The 16,536-nt window shown below is 39.6% G+C and overlaps 1 protein-coding gene across 2 annotated transcripts in view; it reads right to left on the reverse strand.

Annotated features, from left to right (window-relative positions):
- The window catches only part of FOXP3 (forkhead box P3), a 163,447-nt gene that overhangs the window by 146,155 nt on the left and 756 nt on the right, over nucleotides 1-16,536 (reverse strand). For both annotated transcript variants that reach the window (XM_075185007.1, XM_075185006.1), the window contains exons 2-3: nucleotides 1,092-1,204; nucleotides 930-967 (exon numbers count right to left, since the gene is read on the reverse strand). The gene's annotated coding sequence lies outside the window, so the exon portion shown is untranslated. The remainder of the gene's footprint in view (nucleotides 1-929; nucleotides 968-1,091; nucleotides 1,205-16,536) is intronic.

Consider the following 16,536-nt stretch of genomic DNA (forward strand, 5'->3'; position numbering starts at 1 on the left):
ATCCTTCAAGATTTATAATCTCTATGTGCAAGAGATCAGCGCTGCATTGCTATATCTCTTTTTTGCGTGTATTATATGTTCTTTTGAAGGGTATTTGGATGGAACCCTTATTGAAATAGAGATTGGCTGCATATTTTTTGTGCGCGTCTAGTCACTACTATATTTATTTGTATATCTAGAGAATATTTGTCATTCACATCAGTCCCTTCCCCATTGAAGCCTACAGTCTAAATTCCCTAACACACACACACTAGTGTTAATTTTGTCAGCAGCCAATTAACCTACCAGTATGTTTTTGAAGTGTGGAAGGAAACCAGAGCACCCAGAGGAAAGACAGACAGAAATACTAATCATCAAGCCACCGTGATCTATTATATCATCAGCAGCTATTTATATAGCGCCACTAATTCCACAACGCTGTACAGAGAACCCACATCAGTCCCTGCCCCATAGGTCTAAATTACAGTCTAAATTCCCTAAAATAGAGAGAAAGAGAGAGAGAGAGAGAGAGAGAGAGAGAGAGAGAGAGAGAAAGAGAGAGAGACTAGGGTCAATGTGATAGCAGCCTATTAACCTACCAGTATGTTTTTGGAGTGTGGGAGGAAACCGGAGCACCTGGAGGAAACCCACGCAAACAAGGGGAGAACATACAAACTCCACACAGATAAGGCCATGGTCGGGAATCAAACTCATGACCCCAATGCTGTGAGGCAGAAGTGCTAACCACTAAGCCACCTTGCTGCCATTATATTAATTTTCCTGTACTGCATGCTAATGGAAAAGATTTGGCAGTGCATTTTACAAACTTTACTAATTTAAAGAGTTCCTTTTGCCATACTACACACCATTTTGCCCAAATTGCACGTTCATATTACTGTTTTACCTTACTGCAATACATTTATTTTGTGGTATGCACCACTAATTTTTACCTCTTGCTCTGGCGAATAACTTGTTCCCGATAATCTCACTGCAAAGAATGGAAAAAAAAAAAGTAAATTAACTTAAAACAAAAATGATGCCTTCTGCATAGCTGTGTAACATAGCTAATCTGGGGTAGGGGTGTCCTCCTGAGGTCCAAATGTGGCACTGACCTCCGGATTTTTAAGACTTCTGGCTCTATGGACGCCATTCATGTTGTATGTCATAATCCACATACATGTCTCTCCTCCGTTTTCACATGCAGTTTTATCCATCACAAGAAAATCTAGGTGATAAACCAAGCAGATTAACTTTAACACAAGTGCTATGAGATTTGTCTCAATATGTTGTCCTGCCTCAAATATAGAAAAATATTGGGAGATATTTTGGAATATCTTGAAACTTTTTCTTGGTGATATGTTCATGTAGCCCAACTCTCAAAGAGCGACAGAAAAACTGCATGGTATCAGCCCTTTGTATTGTAAGAGAACCCATCACCTGCACACAACGGTGGCAGACATTTTGTATACTGGAACTATAATCAAGAAAACGCAGTTTATTAATTCACTATGAGTCTATGCAATGCTCGAAGTGGAAATTTAGCAGTGGCGGTATAAAGAATGTAACAGGAATGTAAGTGAATGGAATTTGATAGTTTTACAACAAAGGCAGCAGGAGAAGTGGCGGTATGGCCATATACACCCCCACTTCCACCACTGACTCTATGATATGTCACTGGCACCTAATGAACATATAGGCTGCATTCTCATGTAAGCAGGTGGCGTAAACACTTTGAACAACTTAACTCAAATGAGCTCACTAATTCAGTGTTCTCTCCAGAAAATGTTGCCAGTGGGGTTGCATTAAGAAATAGTAGTTGGGTGGGGGGGCAGAGTACTACTTTGACTATGCAATAATAATACTGAAAAATGTTGGTGATTATTTCCAATTTATTACTATAATATCCCATTCACACTAGTCCAGTGATGGGCAAATTGCGGCCCACGGGCCAGATCCGGGCTGCCAATATTTAAAAAAAAATCATTAAAATATGCATAAAATTATTAGGGCCGACCCTGTGTGTCAGAACCTTCATTTTGATGCCTTCCCAGCTATTTCCTCCATTACACTTCATCCTCCTTCCTAAAAGGACACTTCGTATGTCAATCACTGAAACACCTGCCCGCCCCCTAATGGCTGAAAGTCATGTGAGAAGTGATGGGCTGGGCCATATACGAAGGACGATTTCAATTTGTCTGCTGTGTTGTCAGTTAGTGGCTCACCAGAGAGACGGATCTGCAACAAGCTGCTGAAATAAGTGCTGTGTCTGTACGATCGCTGCACTTATAGAGGTAACACTGCTCTATAACCCCCTCCCGCCCATTCAAAATATTTGTATTATGTATTTCGAGATTTGAGTTTTTTAATAAATTATATTATATAGTTTTTCTTTTTTATTTGGCCCGCTCCTGAAAAAGTTTGCCCATCACTGTACTAGCCTCAAAAACCCGGGTTTTTGACGGAGGGGGCCCTGACGACACGGATCGAGGCTGAGTGTGAACGGCTTCTCTGCATCTACTGGGGTCGGATGACCCGGGAATTGGACCCCGGGAATTTTATTGGGTTATTCCCGGGTCTGGCCCGGGTAGCCTTCATTCTGAACGGTGAGACTCGGGTTGTTCAACCTGGGTCTCACGGAAAACCTACTGAAAAAAAAAAATCAAAAAAAAAATCAACATCACAAGATGAGCCAATCGAAGCTCGTCTTGTGATGTTGCCAGGGAGACCGGGCAGATCCGAGTTCACTGTGAACCCGGGAGGATCGGTCACCTGACAATATCCCGGGTTCATATACCCGGGGCTGCAATGTGAAAGTGGTATATTTATAAAGACTCTGGTGGGTATGGTTATTGCACGATATATATATATATATATTTAACTTTTTATTTCCTGGCTGTTGAACCTCTGCCTGCCTGGACTGACTGCCAGTATTGGTCAGATTGGTGGTAAGTGGGCTAACACACTCTGCTGACTGCAGTGCTCTCACAGTACCTATTATAACGGGAAAATGGTTTATTCTATTATAGGACTACGTCAGACTCCAAAAGCCACGTGGAAAGTGAAAACAGCCGAGTGGAGCACCCTGGAAATAGGTCCTGGGGAGAACACATCAAATAGATGTCAACATTTTAAAATAGATTTCATGGACCCTTTGCTTCTGAGTTGGTTCATTTAAGAACGTGTTAGAGTGGAATTAAATGATTATTGATTTAATATCTATCATGTGCTAAGCTTTAGATGCTAATATGTTATGCTATGACTTTAAGAGAAATTAAGCAGATATTATTTTCAGTTTAAAAAGACAAATTATTCAAGGTTGGCCACGCAGCGCCATGTTCCCATCAACGAAAGATTCCAAGAACATGTAGCAACATTCTTGATAGATAAAACCCAAGGACTCAAAGATGGGGGCAGCACAAGGATATTGGCAGAAAGTCTGGAAAGAGATAACACACAAAGAAAAAAGAGTTGTTTGATCTTTGATGTAAAACTGAAATATATATATTGTTAATTGATTTTCTCTCATTATTTTACTGTCTTATAATTGGTTGTTCAGAATCTATACCCCTAGACTTACATGTATAAAAATAAGCGCTGAAGTGGTCTCAAATTGGAACAGAATAAAGCTGCTCAGCATTATATCATACAGGTGTTGAGTATTTTCTGTTCACCAGTCGACTGAAAACAAAGAAAGATCTGACTGACATTGAAGGTGATTGATAGAAGTATCGGTGAACCCCGATACCCCAACATTTCTGGGGGCTAGGTCCGGGATGCTCCAATATCTCCACACCTGACGCCACACTCCACTGATGTCCAGAGAACTGCTGAACTAAATCCGGTGAGTAAGAAAAGTGTAGATTTCTACCTTCTTACTCAGTTCAGAATTTCTTTGTATGTCTAAGGAAAGTCAGTTGAGGTGATTAGAGGGTATTCTATGAACCCAATGTTCAGTCAGAGGAAAGGATAATGAAATGATAAATGTATGGATACTGTAGATTATGATGGATGTAGACAATTTTAGTTAGAAGATAATAAGAGAGGTGTATGTAAGAATTGTACCTGCTGCATTGTTCTGAGAAAATATTCAGGTTGCAAGGGACCTAGACTAGAGTGTGTTACAACTACAAATGCATATTACGGTTTTGTAAGTAATGAAAAAGAACTATATTTTACGTTAGGGTGCATTTGAATGAAGAAATACTACATATTGGCCACAAAATCATATGTTACCAGATTATAAACCTATATGTCCATACACTGACTTGAGGGGAAGAATCGGATCAGCCATAAGTGCCAGCCTTTTAATCTACAGCCAATAAACCTTACATCTGGTGTTCCTATGGCAGACTAGGAGGTAAAGGATTAAAGATACTTATAATCTGTACAAAGGGGAAAATTGTATTACCTTATTCCACTTATAAGACATTGTATCCCAGATACTGACAGTACTGTGACCAGTAACCCAGTAAATGGGGGCACAGAACAGTAAGATGCCTACTATAGGCAAGCCTATGGATATAATGAAAAAGAGAGAAGGTAGTAAAGCTCTTAAAAGAATTAATAAAGTACTTAAGAGAGCAGGATTTCCCCCAGAAGGGACATTAGACTTACAGAAATGGTATGGGTTTTATTTGAATAATAAAGAATGGATAAAAAGGCTTGGCTATGAAGATCAGGTCAATGTGTGGATATGCTAAATGTATGTTTGATCCTGCGCAGCTGAATGAGTGAGATGTGCCCCTCCCTTATTCTGTGTAAAAGATTTCAGTGTGTTGAGATAAGAAGCACTCTGTTTTTTGTTATCTGACAATGTATGTAATGCTGATAAAATATGTCCGGAGTGCTGAGTGATAATAACATGTTGAGGCTAACTTGTATTTAGTCTAATGCTGGGACTTGTAGTTCCACAGCAGTAGGCTGGAAGGTATCAGCTGATTTTTCTTTCTCTGTATGTGAGTTTTGTCTCCGTCTTACTTCGTGTGAGGGAGATCTGTGTTTGTCTGTCTTGTCTGTTTATTTATTTTTTTACAAGAGACATGTTTCAAGGTTAAAGAAGTTGTACATTTTGTAAATAATATAATGCCTGCCTGCTTAATTCTAAGCTTTTAAAGAGATGCATAACAAGTGTTGAAATGTTTTGGTCCGTCATTACACGATTCAGTGGACGGACAAGTTGGCTGGGGTCCAACAAGCCGTTTCTGTATTTGAACAAAATAATTTTGTTTCTGAAATTTGAGAAAAATAGCTTTCTCTTTAATGAAGTTAAGAATTGTGGGAGTGAGCTTTACATGCAGATATATTACAAGCTGTTTTTATCTGTGTGAAAATGGCGCTGATGAATGTTCTCAGAAATAAGGAGGGTTTGTTATGCCCATAAAGAAATGTTATGAGATAAAATGTCGTCTGTGAGCGAGAATTGTGAATATATATTTGTACTTTAAACATGGAAATCACAGAATCTGGAAATATGTGTGAATATTTGGTTTACAAAGAGATGATGAGAAAGGAGTGGCTTTGAACACTCGCCCAGGTCTCGTCACTTTGACATTCCCTGTTTGTGAGATTAGGGACTGCCCCTTTGAGGAAATCAGTTTTTCATTGCATGGAACGCATAGCGTCACAGTTAAGCTACAAAGAGAAACTTTTAAACAAGTGTCATATTAGCAGCTGTACAATGTGAATTAATAACAGTTACTGTAATTCCTAGTGAATAAATGTTAATCTCTATGCAAAAGTTTTTTTCTTCACAGAAGCTCTCCAGCTACAAAGCACCCTTTCAATCCAGATTGCATTGATCCAACTTGCAATGAATAGAAGTTGCAATATGTTTTGGTCAACAGCCACAACAAACATAAGTATAAACTAATTAAGGATTTATAGAACGTAGACTCTGCTGAGTAATGATTACCTTGTTTTGGAAAGAGATATTAGAGTTTATGTGCTATTCGCATAGCAAATGCATGAACCAGATGGTTTTTCTGTATGTGCAGAAAGCAAAAGGTTTTTATTTTTATCCTCATAACAATTTTGAGTCAATCAGTGTTGTAAACGCATTCACTGCCATTATTTACTGTGCTATAATAGTAGTATACTGCAAGTCCTTCTTTGTATCGTGGGTATGGTAATGCATTGATGGGAATTCAATATTTGTACGGAAATGAAAAAGATTTAAGACTTTATGAGCTATTATCTGTGTTTTTGCATTAGTAATTCTGGGTGATAGTAAGACATTTACACTCTCTGCTGAGCAAAACCAAATGTTTAACCAATTTTAAGCTAAAGCAACTTCAGCACCAGCACTGGCTTTGCCAGATTGTGACAGAGCTACTCAAGCACACAAAGTTGAAGGTTTTACTCGAGATAAAGCCCAACATCGCAGACTGTTTAAGACCAGATTCCTTAATGACCTTTCTGAGACATATCGTCAACAGTTGTTTCTGATAAGACCAGAAGCAGCAACAATGGAAATGCAATCTATGCTCCAAGTTCTGGAAGGTATAGAAGACCGGGAAAAGGAGAAGCAAAGGAAAGCCAAAGACAAGTCTCAAACTCAGAAAATTACCATTCATGTGGTCCAAGAGAATCAAGAATGGAAGGGTCGAACAGACATAAGAGGTGCACCTGAGCAACAAATAAAGGAAAAAGAAAACATGACTCTGGAAGAAATGAAAAAGCAAGGCGTTTGTTTCTTTTGCAAACAGAGAGGGCACATGAAAAGAGATTGTAACCAAACTCTGAAAGACAACTTGACTAAAGGCCTAGTGAATATCATATTACATAATGGTCAAGAACGTGAGTGTCTAATTGATACTGGAGCAAGCCGCACTGTATTAAGAAAACAGGAGGTACCTCAACAACTATTAACAGAAATTGATTTACCTGCTACAGGCCTAGCAGGAAAAGAAGTAAAACTAACAGAAAGTAAACCAGTTACACTTTTAGTAGGTGAAGAGACAATTGAAGTACCAATACAATTTCTCACTTCCTCATCTTGTCCCTATAATCTGTTGGGAGCAGATGTACTTTCAAAGATACAAGCCAGCATCAAATACACCCCAACTGGAGTAAAACTCACAAGTCAACTCCCATCTCCAGTCCAAGAAGAGCTTACAGCAGCAATCTAGATGCTAGAGCAGATGAGCACATGTCACAAGGATAAGACTGTTAATCTACCAGATTGGCTGAACATAGTACCAGACAAGTTATAGTCCAAAGGAAAACAGGATGTGGGTACACTTAAAGTAAATCCTGTAAAACTGACACTAAAGCCAGGAACACATCCTGTCTCAATTAAACAGTACCCACTTGCTGCAGCTCAAACCAAAGCGATCTCAGAACAAATACAAGAATATCTACAAATAGGGGTGTTAAGAAAATGTCGCTCTCCTTATTCTACACCCCTATTCCCAGTAAAGAAACAAGATGTCGGACAAGGGGGTGCAATACTGGATGGTTTATGACCTAAGGAGGTCAACAAAAGACTTCTGATCAACACTCCCATTGTACCCAACCCCCACACTTTGCTTAATCAGATACCGCCAAATGCAAAATGGTTTTCAGTAATTGACTTGGCAAATGCTTTCTTCTCAGTCCCAATCACAGAAGATAGTCAACTTCTTCTAGCCTTCACCCATGATGAAAACCAATATTGTTGGACAAGACTCTCTAAAGGAGGAGCCACAAGCCTATCAGAATTTTCAGAAGCAATGGCACTAATTCTCCAAGGATGGAGGCCTATCAATCCAACTACTCAACTCATTCAATATGTAGATGATCTCATGGTGGCTGTGGAAGCTGAAGAAGAATGCAAAGCAGAAACACTGTCATTACTTTGTTTTCTGGCCGAACAAGACTGCAGAGTATCACCAAGCAAGTTGCAACTAGTACAAGAAAAAGTAATATTCTTAGGACATTGTATCTCTGCAGGAACCAGACATCTTACAACTGAAAGAGTTAAAGTTATACGAGACATGAAGACACCAAAAACAGTCAAAGAAATTAGAGCCTTTTTGGGACTCCTCGGATATTGCAGAGAGTGGATTCCTTCAGCTTCAATTCTTATGCAACCACTGTATGAATGCTTGAGGAAACAACAGGGAACAGAACCACTCAATATAACTGAAATAGAGAATGCAGTGCAAGCCCTGAAACATGCTATCTCTACTGCACCAGCACTTGGACTACCAGACTACCTGAAGCCTTTCACATTGTTCTGCCATGAGCAGTCAGGACATGCTCTAGGAGTCCTCACACAGAAACATGGAACGAAGCAAAGGCCACTGGTCTATTATTCTGCACAACTCGATCCAGTTATAAGAGGTTCTCCATCATGTATACAAGCAGTAGCAGCAGCAATACTGAAAGAAAAGGTAGCAGATATGGTATTGGACCATGCACTTATTATTCAAGTTCCACATGCAGTCACAGAAATTCTTAATCAAGCAAAAACAAGACATTTGTCTGCAGCTAGACTAACTAAATATCAGGTAGCCTTGCTCAGCGCCTCACATGTAACAATTACCAATTGCACAGTCCTCAATCCAGTAACCCTGCTCCCCATTGATGATTCAGAAGAGGGGAGTAAGGGGAGTCGCAAAGAAGATGAATCATCAGACAGGGGATATGAGGACCTGAGTGAAGCGTCTGAAGAAGAAACTGAAGAAACTGAAGAAATACACACACAAAAATTTTCACATGATTGTTTGGAACTTATGAAATTAGAGACTTCAGCTTTGCATAATGTTACTGACACACCACTTTCAGATGCAACCCTAACTCTTTATGTAGATGGATCTAGATACTATGTGGATGGAGTTCCATATACAGGTTATGCCATCACAACTGAGGAAGAGGTGCTTGACTCAGGAACACTGTCTAATGGAGCATCAGCACAAGAAGCAGAATTGATAGCTCTAACTAAAGCTTGTGTATATGCAGAAGGACAAAAAGCCAATGTATATACAGATTCACATTATGCCTGGGGAGTGGCGCATGACTTCGGTCCCATTTGGAAAAGCAGAGATTTCCAAGGATCAAATGGAAAACCCATCAAACATGCAAACTTGATTAATGAACTGTTTAGAGCATTGGAACTCCCTAAACAAGTGGGAATTATAAAGGTTCAAGCTCACACTAGAGAACAAACTCCAGAAGCAAAAGGAAATAACTTTGCAGATCAAGCAGCAAAAAAAGGCAGCCCTCCAACCAAAGAATACTATATTTCTTATAGACTCAACAGAAGGTGACACAGACAAATTTCAATTCCCAGACCTACAAAGCCTTAAAGACTTTCAGAAACAAGCAACAAAGGAAGAAAAGAATAAGTGGGAAAAAGAAGGTGCACAGCTTGATGAGCAAGGAATATGGTCAAAAGAAAATAAATGGTGCCTACCAAGAGCCTTATACCCAGTAATGACTCAGATTGCACATGGACAAGTACATCATTCCAAAGAGGCAATGACTAATAGGGTATGGAAAAATTGGATTGCCCCTGGATTCAACTCTGCGGCCACAAACTATGTGGCAGCTTGCTGGATATGTGGAATACACAATCCAGGGCAAAGAGTAAAGACCCCAGGAGGAAGCATTCCAAAGGCTTTCTATCCCTTTCAGAGACTTCAGATCGACTATATACAACTTCCTAAATGTGGTACCTACGAGTATGTGTTAGAAGGAAAAGCTACTGCCAAAAATACAGCAAAGAAATTAATCTCAGAAGTCATCTATAGATATGGGATACCTGAAGTTATTGAATCAGATAGAGGTACAACCTTTACAGAAGAGATAATGAAGCATATAATGAAGAACTTGGGAGTATCACAAGCTTTTCACACTCCTTATAGGCCACCAGCAGGTGGGAGGGTAGAAAGGCTTAATGGTGACATTAAATTGAAACTACAGAAAATGATGCAAGAAACCAAAAAGACTTGGTTAGAATATTTACCAATAGTTCTGTTTAACATTAGAACTACACTTATGAAGAGACACAGGTTTAGCACCAAATGAGATACTGTTTGGCACAGCACACAGAACAGGCTGTTATTTTCCATAGCAACTACAGCATGTACGTGGTGATTTGTTGAACTATGTTGCCTTATTACAGAAACAACTAACTGAAATACATGGTCAAATGTTCTCCTTCATTCCAGACCCTAATTTTGATACAGGTACCCATAAACTGCTATCTGGTGACTGGGTGATTATAAGAAAGCACATCAGGAGACGTCTTGAACCCAGATATAAGGGTCCTTATCAAGTCCTGTTGATGACTCCCATGGCAGTGAAAGTACAGGAAAAAGACACCTGGAAAGTCTTCATATCAGGGGAGTCTTGTTCTGATAAATAGAAATGACTGTCTTATGGTATTGATATGTCTTACCAGAATATTTCTGCCTGAAGTAGGGGTCAAGGCCTCCCTAACCCAGTATGAAACAGACAGATAAGTGACAAATTGCTTATGTCACTGTGAGAAACAGAAGGGGAAGGAGTGCTCAACAATTTGCACTCATAGGAGAATAAACTGTGAAAATGCCTTTGTGAATACATAACCTCATTGGCAAAGTTGTCAGCAATGATTCATTTTGAATATTGGGAATATTGCCATTAGTAGCAAAGGGTTTGGCAATCCAGCTCATTGTATATGTGGTAGAGACAATTGTTATATGGCTGATTAAGAAATTACTGACACTTGATTGTTGTTCCTGCAGGAAAAATAATGAGCTTCCAGAACCAGTAATGATCACAGAAATTTCTACAAGTTTAATGTCTGAGACAAACAGTGAACATTATCAGCAATGGTCAACAATCAAACCAAAAACCTGCACAGTCTGCAACAAGAGATTGACAGTGACCATCGAGAAACCAGAATGAAAATTGATGTCCTATTCATTAGTGGGACATATTTGTTAATGAATCTTATTCCATATAGAAAGCAATGAATATCTTGATTCATCCATTGATACTAATTCTTCTTGTACTAACTATAATGATTATATGGAACTGCTACTTAACATGTAATACAAGAAAGCTTTTGAATAGATATCAGCAAAGTATTCCCCTCTATGCACCGAGATAAAACATTAAGTAGGGAAAGAAAAGTTATGGTGATAAAGTACCAGAGATATGTGCTTAATGAATTCTTGTTCTAATCATATGGGGTCCTTATGATACCATATGTTTAAATGTAGGTACTAACTGTCTTCTGCTGAGTATCGCCATGACTGATAGGTAGAGGTTAATAGTTGATATTTAATCAAAGAGGGGAATGTTAGAGTGGAATTAAATGATTATTGATTTAATATCTATCATGTGCTAAGCTTTAGATGCTAATATGTTATGCTATGACTTTAAGAGAAATTAAGCAGATATTATTTTCAGTTTAAAAAGACAAATTATTCAAGGTTGGCCACGCAGCGCCATGTTCCCATCAACGAAAGATTCCAAGAACATGTAGCAACATTCTTGATAGATAAAACCCAAGAACTCAAAGATGGGGGCAGCACAAGGATATTGGCAGAAAGTCTGGAAAGAGATAACACACAAAGAAAAAAGAGTTGTTTGATCTTTGATGTAAAACTGAAATATATATATTGTTAATTGATTTTCTCTCATTATTTTACTGTCTTATAATTGGTTGTTCAGAATCTATACCCCTAGACTTACATGTATAAAAATAAGCGCTGAAGTGGTCTCAAATTGGAACAGAATAAAGCTGCTCAGCATTATATCATACAGGTGTTGAGTATTTTCTGTTCACCAGTCGACTGAAAACAAAGAAAGATCTGACTGACATTGAAGGTGATTGATAGAAGTATCGGTGAACCCCGATACCCCAACAAACGCCATGTGGGATACTGTCTTGGTGGACACTTGGGGGTAAATGTATGAAGCTGAGAGTTTCCGTCGGGTTTAAAAAGTGGAGATGTTGCCTATAGCAACCATTCAGTTTATTTAGTACATACTACAAAATGATAGCTAAAATCTGATTGGTTGCTATAGGCAACATCTCCACTTTTTAAACCCGACGGAAACTCTCAGCTTCATACATTTACCCACAAGTGTCCACCAAGACAGTATCCCACATGGCGTTCTTAAATGAACCAACTCAGAAGCAAAGGGTCAAAGCTATTTAGTCTGAAACTCTCAGCTTTATACATTTACCCCTTGGAGGTCTGTATAATGTCATGTTTTCTCAATTTAATTATAAGATATTCTTTTGCATTTTAAATACTTTCCTTCAATAAATGTCAACTTATAATGCTCAGAAAATAAGAATAGATGGTAAGAATTACATATAAGAGACAGAACAGGAAGATTGCTCATTTGGGGATAGATTTACTAAACTGCGGGTTTGAAAAAGTGGAGATGTTGCCTATAGCAACCAATCACATTCTAGCTGTCATTAATTTAGTACATTCTACAAAATGACAGCTTGAATCTGATTGGCTGCTATAGACAACATCTCCACTTTTTCTAGCCTGCAGTCTAGTAAATATACCCCTTGGTCACAATTTAAAAATAAGCACATTTCTTGTGACAATTTTCCACAAGCTATAAGACTGCTGCCTGGAATTGTATTCAGTTGACAATTATGCTTATTATCCACAAAAATAAGGCCGCAGGAAGCAGGTAACTTTTTATGCAATTGTGCAGAAACAAAATTTGTGGCAGAAAGCAAGACTTCCTTTTCTCAAAAATGCAAATTGTGACATCATCAGAGAAAGCAGAGATAGGTCTAATACTTTCATTAAAATATGCCCCAATTTGCAAAAATAGGACTCTATGGGGGAAATTCAATTAGCCGCGAGGTCCTGTAGGCACCACATAGGATGTGTCTCCGTGGGATGTCTCATACAGCAAAAAGGAGTGATGTTTTCTGTACTGTAATTGCAGTAAATGTGTGGGAACTAACTCACTGCTAAATGAACCTCCCCTGTGAGAGAACAGAGAATAAGGCATGTCACTTGCATGCAGGTAGTATACCATGCAAATAATATCCAAAAATAGAAGGACTCCAGTCTAATAATCCACATACAGTACACTGAAATACCAACTATAAAAGCAGCATATGTATAAATAACATGAATATACTTTACACTTTGGCACATTGCTGCTGTTCAGTATCACTGGAAATTATTTTAAAATGATAGAAAGTGTGGTAGGGAGACAGAAATGTACTAAAAGAGAAGAATGCACCAATCAGTTAAGAAGCCTTAAGAGAAAACATTTACCTAGTGGCCAGACATGGTAGATTTAATGTATATTATGAGTAAAAATATTAACAATTAATAGATTCTTATTGTAAAAAAAGAGTATTTAAAGTGGATTTCCACTTAAAAAAAAAATAATTTGCTAAATCCCCTCCCTCGGGACCACTACCATAAGTTGTACCTATTAGGGTCTGGAGAGCCGCTGTACACTCACAATTTTGCCTAAGAACTCAGCCATGAACAAAGAATGGCACCAAAACATCCTCCAAAAGCAACTTTTCCCAACCATCCAAGAACAGTTTGGTGATGAACAATGCCTTTTCCAGCATGGAGCACATTGCCATAAGGCAAAAGTGATAACTAAGTGGGGACCAAAATCTTTCGAAATATTGGGTTCATTGTCAGGAAAATCCCCAGTCCTTAATCGCAATGAGAACTTGTTGTCAATCCTCAAGAGGTGGGTGGACAAACAAAAACCCACAAATTCTGACAATCTCCAAGCATTGATTAGACAAGAATGGGCGGCCATCAGTCAGTATGTGGCCCAGAAGTTGATTGACAGCATGCCAGGGCGAATTGCAGATGTCTTCAAAAAGAAGGGTCAACACTGCAAATATTGACTCTTTGCATAAACGTAATGTGATTGTCAATAAAAGCCTTTGACACTTATGAAATGCTTGTAATTTTATTTCAGTATACCATAGCAACATCTGACAAAAAGGTCTAAAAACACTGAAGCAGTAAACTTTGTGAAAAACAATGTTTGTGTCATTCTCAAAACTTTTGGCCATTACTGTATAAGATGTCCCGTTTTAGAGAGATTGTCAGGGGCTCTGGCTATATGTAAGCATTGGACCCCTGCTAAATACAGCAAATGGAGGGGGTTCCCATAGGAGGTGCATTAATCTTAGTACTATCATTGGGAAGATAAGGAGATGTAGGGGTCTATTTACTATAGTGTAGCGGTAACACTCATTATGCATTGCAGCGATACATAATGCAGTACCACTACTATTTACTATGCCGGTCTGCTGAGGGAGTCCCAGCCAAAATCCCCCTCCTGCACGAAATGGTTTTTACTGTTCACCGGTCAGCCTAACGCTGTCATCCCCTTCAAAAATTAAGTGAAGTCCTGCCATAGCCATTCTATGAAGAAAACAGCTGTTTTCTCTGGATTTTTGGGTTATCGCCGTTTGTTAAATAGGCCCCTGTGTCTCATTTATCTGTAAAGTGAAAAACTAATTTAAAGGTGTTAATATTATTAATTATTATTAATTTTTATTTATAGGGCGCCACAAAGTATCCGTAGCGCCGTACAAGGACAAACAATGGCACAGTACAAGGTGAAACAGCACAGTACAAGTAACAGTAAGCACTATAACTCTGGGGGCTCAGGCACAGCATGAAAGAGAGGGAGGGAGGGGAAAAGTGAGTACAGGCAGGTAACTATGGCCCAAGAATGTGGGCACGGATGACAGGTAAAGAGTCACTGAGGGGAGCGGAGAGAAGCGAGAGGAGACAGAGGGCAGAGGGACTGAGAGGAGGTGAACTGAGTAGCTGGAGAGCGCAGTTAAAAGTGATGGAAACAGAAGGTAGGAGAGCCCTGCTCAAAGGAGCGTACAATCTAAAGGGAGGGGAAGACAGACAGACACATGGATGAGACGGGAGAGACAGAGACGGAGTCGAGGAAGGGGGAGAAGGGAAGAAGGGATGAGAAAGAGAGGAGGCCGACCAGTGGGAGTTTAGGCATGAGACTGGAAGGCTTTTAGGAAAAGGTGGGTTTTTAATGTTCGTTTCAAAGAGAACAGATTAGGGGAAGTTCTGATGGAGCGGGGGAGCTTGTTCCAATGGAGGGGAGCGGCGCGGGAGAAGTCTTGGATACATATGTGAGAGGAGGTAATCAGGGGGGAAGAGAGGCGACGATCATTGGACGATCGCAGTGGGCGGGAGGGAGTGTGAATAGAGATAAGGTTAGAGATGTAGGGAGCAGTGGAGTTGGCGAGGGCCTTGTAAGTGAGAGTGAGGAGCTTGAAAAGGATTCTGTAGGGGAAGGGGAGCCAGTGAAGGGCTTGGTAGAGTGGGGAGACAGAGGTGGAACGGCGAGAGAGGAAAATAAGCCTAGCAGCGGCGTTAAGTACAGATCTAAGAGGAGCGAGATGAGAGAGGGGGAGGCCGATAAGGATAAGGTTGCAGTAGTCCAAGCGGGATATAAGTGGACGAGAGATTTGGTGGCATCCTGGGAGAGGAAGGGGCGAATGCGGGCAATGTTGCGAAGCTGGAAACGGCAGGATTTGGCGAGAGAGTGAATGTGAGGGGCAAAGGAGAGAGAGGAGTCGAGGATGACACCTAGGCAGCGGAGTTGGGGAACAGGGGAGATAGAGGAGTTGTCAACAGTGATAGAGAGGTCAGAGGGGAAGGAGGTACGAGAGGGAGGAAAGATAATGAGTTCAGTTTTAGCAAGATTGAGTTTAATATATGATTTTATATATTTTATATATATGACTGATTCGAGTTCTCTGTACAGTGCTGCGGAATTAATGGCGCTATATAAATTGATGATGATGATGATGATCTTACACCCTGTGATCATTCCCAGATTTACATTATTGACCGCCTGGTTTTTGTAGTGCAACTGCCCCAATCCCCACCAAGTCCATCTGTAAAAAAGTGATTTCTATTATTTTAAATGACAGCTCATCTTCATCATCAATTATTTGTAAGGTGCCAAAAATTCTGTATCGCCAGACAATTGAAATAACAAAATATACAAGTTACAATTCATACATAAAAACATGACTCTATACAAAGTTGACAAGGGGCATGCAGATGTGAGACAGAGGGTAGAGTGGACTCTTTTTTTATGTGCTATTACAATCTAACCACAGCTTTCCAGTGCATGTTTCATATTGATAGTGGCCCTGTGTATGAGGTCCCAAATCATCCACATAGCATGTGTTACCTAGGAGACTACAAGTCACTGCATTGCAGTGCTGCTGGTGTCTAATGGGCATTGCCAAAGAATCCTTTCAGCTGCTAAAACGCTCCATGTACTTTTTGCATATTAATTTCTGATTTAAAGTTTAACGCAAAGACGCACTGTTTGCGTATGACTAAAGATGCATCTGCACATTTTCCATATCTGTATTTTAGAGTTCAACGCGTCTTAAACATGTGCATGGGCATGTTTAACCTGTTCATCATCAATTTATATAGCGCGACTAATTCCGCAGCGCTGTACAGAGAACTCACTCACATTCGTACTTTACTGCACTTTCACGTTACTGCTACAAACCGACTTCAAGCGAAAAGGGCTGCAGGTGCAAGATACATGCAAATCTAAATACTG

Source organism: Mixophyes fleayi, chromosome 9 (genome assembly GCF_038048845.1).
Source record: "Mixophyes fleayi isolate aMixFle1 chromosome 9, aMixFle1.hap1, whole genome shotgun sequence".
Taxonomy (NCBI): Eukaryota; Metazoa; Chordata; class Amphibia; order Anura; family Limnodynastidae; genus Mixophyes; species Mixophyes fleayi.